General features: G+C 45.1%; 1 non-coding gene across 1 annotated transcript; it reads right to left on the bottom strand.

Moving 5' to 3' along the window:
* Window positions 1–2407: 2407 nt before the first annotated feature.
* Window positions 2408–2526, bottom strand: LOC143282581 (5S ribosomal RNA). The gene has a single exon (XR_013055277.1). It is a non-coding gene; the product is annotated as a 5S ribosomal RNA (ribosomal RNA).
* Between the last annotated feature and the right edge of the window lie 2474 nt (window positions 2527–5000).

Here is a 5000-nt window from a genome sequence, read left to right as displayed (position 1 = left end):
GATCAAAGTTTTGCCGTGGCCAGCCCTTTTATCAGCGTGGATTTGTTTGTTTTTTGGTGTTTTTTTTTTTATATGAGCTCAGTGCATGCTACACACAGGACCAAAGTTTATCGTCTCATCCGAAATAACTAGCGTCCAGACCACCGCTCAAGAAGGAGGAGGAGGCATGGGGGTGGGGGTGGTGGGGGTGGTGGGGGGGGGGGCGTGCGGGGGGAGAGAATACTGGCGAGTGAGAGATTCGATCCCGTGAGGTCAGAATCTCTCGCTTCCTAGGAGGACTCGATGCCACAAGGGCCAACACTCCGCTAATCAGAAGGACAGCGTGTTTCCATCACCCGAGCTGTGTGGATAGCCTCAGAGGTGATGCATCTTTCATGGCAGCAAACTCTTCTTCGTTCAGGAGCTCAGGTTGCGAATGGAGGAAGGGGAACCGTACCCACCCACTGGAGCGCCAAGTCAGGAAGGGTTGCGGGGGTGGGCTGCGGTGGTGGGATGAGGGTGGGGGTGCTGAGTTCAATTCTCTTTCTCCATTTTCAAAAAGCTGTTGAGGTGTGGAACCTTAGGTATGATTATTAGAAACGCTCTTTTCGTTTATGTTTGAGAAACAAACAAACAAGCAAGCAAACAAAAAGGCGATTTCTTGTTTCTGTCAAAAAAGGATTATCTTATTCATTCTGTTCGGATATATATTCGGAAGGGTTGAGTTTTGAGGTTTCATGACTCTTGTAAATCGCATGCGTACTTGTCAAAATGAATGAACATCCCACACCAATATCTACCCATCACTCACTCACTTCCCGCAGACAAACTAATTCCTTTTATTCCAAATACATGACCAGAAAACAAAAAAAAAAAAGTTGCCAACGACATGACCAGAAGCTAAGTTGCCAACGACATGACCAGAAGCTAAAGTGCCAACGAGATGACCAGAAGCTAAAGTGCCAACGAGATGACCAGAAGCTAAAGTGCCAACGACATGACCAGAAGCTAAGCAGAACAAAGCCAGGACTCCGGGATGAATTCTCTCACAAACGCACGGATATACGTGACAGAAACACGTGTCCGTAAGTTCCAGAGACACAATGCGACCAGTCTGGGAAGTCTCCCTTTGGGGTCATGAGGATGAAATATACTCTTGACGCCTCTGTGATTTTGTCACCACTCTCTCTCTCTCTCTCTCTCTCTCTCTCTCTCTCTCTCTCTCTCTCTCTCTCTCTCTCTCTCTCTCTCTCTCTCTCTCTCGCATTAAACCCCGGAAGAAAATCAGCGGCTTTGATATTCCCGCCAGCGTGTACACACACACACACACACACACACACACACACACACACACACACACACACACACACACACACACACACACACACACATATATATATATATATATATATATATATATATATATATATATATATATATTCTCGGCTGCAGAGGGTCATCGCCCGCTCCCACCCCCCTGCCCTCCTCTACAGGCGTTTCCCAGTTTCCCAGAGTCTGAAATATCGGCAACAAATTCTAGGGAAAAGGGGGCGTCAGAGAAGCGGACGATGAGGACAAATGGCCTGACCCGTTCTGTCAAATAGTGGAGAGTTGGCCCAGAGGTAACGCGTCCGCCTGGGAAGCGAGAGAATCTGAGCGCACTGGTTCGAATCCCATCGTCGCCGGTGTTTTCTCCCCCTCCACTAGACCTTGAGTGGTTGTCTGGACGCTAGTCATTCGGATGAGACGATAAACCGAGGTCCCGTGCGCAGCATGCACTTAGCGCACGTAAAAGAACCCACGGCTACAAATGGGTTGTTCCTGGCAAAATTCTGTAGAAAAATCCACTTTGATAGGAAAACAAAACAAATTGCAAGCAGAAAAAATAAATAAATAAAAAAAATAAATAAAAAGAATGGGTGGCGCTGTCAGTGTAGCGGCACGCTCTCCCTGGGGAGAACAGCCCGAATTTCACACAGAGAAATCTGTTGTGACAAAAGAGAGTAGTTCAACAAATACAACAATACAACGTCACTGAATAGTGATGGGTGGGATCCGGGTGGCCGTAAAGTGGGACGTAGCCATATTTCAGGCAGTACTAGTTCGTGTGGGGTATGGGAAGGGAGAATGGAGAATGGGTGGTGGTGGTGGTGGTGATGAGATCCGCAGCAGTGTATTGCAGACTGATCATTTTCTTACCACTACCTCTACTTCTACCTCTGTCTGTCTGTTAGTCTGTTTTTTGTCTGTCTGCCTCAGATGGACACGGAAAAAAGACAGCAAACAGATATATAAAGATTTGTTTTCAGTAGCTGAAGGAGGCGTCACTGCGTTCGGACAAATCCATATACGCTACACCACATCTGGCAAGCAGATGCCTGACCAGCAGCGTAACCCAACGCGCTTAGTCAGGCTTTGAGAAAAAGAATGCCAACAGCACCCGGTGTTCCCAGGCGGTCACCCATCCAAGTACTAACCGGGCCCGACGTTGCTTAACTTCGGTGATCGGACGAGAACCGGTGATTTAAACGTGGTATGGCCGTGAAAAAAACACAAAAAAACCTCACACTCACAAAAACACTGGAATTTATGCCACATCAATAAATCAGGCATTGGCCTCAAATTTGTGGATTGTTTGTTCTCATGAATGCGAACAACTGTCTTTTCGAGAGAAATATAAACAATTTCAAAATGTCTGATTAACACCAACTCAGTAGAAAATAACATCATCTTATATAGCTACGTTTATGAATTGCTTTTTGTTCAATTCTATATTGCTACTTGTTTCCAGTTCCTAATTCACCTGATTCACCTTATACAAAGACAACTACTAAAAATGAGATCTCAAACAAATACATATCAAACATAGACAGAAGAGAATATTCACTATGTAGTTACTCGGTCTCCAGTATAATGAGAAGCTCCCCCACCCCCACCCCCACCCTTTACTCTCCGCAACGTCCTCTGGGATCTGATGCCAAAGAATGCCCTTGACGCCACTGAGAAATTGTTGCCAACGTCCACCTCAGCTGAAAATGAAGACAGAGATATATCTACTGACCCTGTTTTCTTTCAGAAAGAGAGCTGTAAGACAGAAGACAGGCACAGACACAGAGATAAAGAACTTAAAGTTATGCCACATCAATGAATTAGGCATTAGCCTAAAATATGCGGATTATATGTCCTCAAGAATGCGTGCTGCCCTGGTGGGAAAAAAAATCAATCAGATCTGAATATTCGTACTTTCATACAAAATGTCCTTATGTTCTTTAGTTACATTTAGGTATTGCTACATTATGCGATCCTCACAATACAAACACAAGTACCAGATAATGAGATCTCAAACAAATGCCAGTAAAAAGTAGACATAAGGGAATATCACCCATAGAGTTACTTGGTCTGCAATATAATGAGAAGCCCCCATACCCCACCCCCTCCCTCACCCCACCCTTCCAACCCCTTTCACTTCGCACACTCCTCTGGGATCCTGCAGCCGCCGTGAATTTGTTGCCAACGTCTATCTCCTTTTCTCGTAATTTGCTGCCACATTAAACTACAGACAGAAGTCTATGGAATGGTCGTTTTTCTTTCATTCTTGTGTTCATCACGTCCTCTGCTGCTGGCCGCTCTCCATTGGATGCAGGTTTTTATGTTCTTGTTTTTGTGTTTGTTTTCTGGCAGAGTGAAATATTGGAAATAGTTTTAGAAAAAAGGGACGTCAAGGGAGCGGTGATGAGAAAAAAATGGCCTGACGTGTCCTGTCACCGGAAGGTGATGTGTGGGGTCAGAACTGACAGTCGTAAACTGGGAAGAAGCCACACTTTACGCGTTAGGCTTGAGGGATGTGGAGAAAGAGGGATGAGGATGGGGGCAGAACTGCAGAAATTTGCACAGCTGACGAAGGGAAAGTGTGTTGCTGGGCAGGAGGAGAAAAGACTAGCAGGAAGATACGGGCACGGTCACAGACACAAAGACACAAGCACATAATTTATACAGACACCAGATTGGTAGAGAACCTGGAAACCACTAATTCTAAAGCCTATACGTGAGAGCATGCGAAACGGATGAACTTAATGCGAAAAGGTCTGGAACTGTGTAACTATGTGTAAATAAGTATTAGAAGTAATGGTACATCAACAAATTAGGATTTGGCCTAAAATGTGTCTACATATTATCTGCCCTCAAGAATGCGCGCTGCCCTGGTGGGAAAATGATTCATCAAATCTGAATATCCGTACTTCCATTCAACATGTTCTTCATCGTATAGTGACGTTTATGTATTGCTACATTCTATTGCGAGTCAGAATCCTCCCAACACCAAAGACAAGCACTACATTATGACACCTCAAACAAACACGAACAAAACCTAGGCAGAAGGGAATATAAAAACCACATAGTTACTTGGGCTGAAATAAAATGAGACACCCTCCCCCCAACCCTTACACTCCCCAACATCCCTTGGGAAGCTCTGGTACTCAAGAATGCCCTTGACGCCGCTGTAAATTTGCTTCCAACTTCAATCGTCTTTTCTGCTTGTAATTTTGCTGCCGCGTTTAACAAGAGATGGAAGCTACGCGACTGGTCATCTTTTTCTTTTTCTTCTTCTTTTTTTCATCACGTTCTCCGTGACAGGGGCCTCTCTCCATTGGAGGCTTTTTTTTTTTTTTTTTCCTCCTTGCAATCTGAAATATCGGTAATAGATTTTAGAAAGAAGGACACGTCATGGCAGCGGTGATGAGAAGAAATGGCTTGACGCTTCCTGTCACCAGGCGGTGAATGTATGGGGTCAGGACTGACAGTCATAGAATAGATTGTGGCATGCTCGTAGACCTAGGTGGTGTGGTGGTAGGGCAGGGGAAGAGAGAGAGAGACAGAGACAGAGAGACAAACAGAGACAGAGAGACAGAGACAGACAGACAAACAGACAGAGCCAGAGTGTGACAGACAGTGAGGCAAAGGCAAAAGGAGAGAGAGAGAGAGATCGAAAGAGAGCAAGAGGTTGAGAAACAGAGAATACCGTA

This window comes from Babylonia areolata, chromosome 5 (assembly GCF_041734735.1).
Source record: "Babylonia areolata isolate BAREFJ2019XMU chromosome 5, ASM4173473v1, whole genome shotgun sequence".
NCBI lineage: Eukaryota > Metazoa > Mollusca > Gastropoda > Neogastropoda > Buccinidae > Babylonia > Babylonia areolata.
This window is presented reverse-complemented; position numbering and strand designations above follow the sequence as displayed.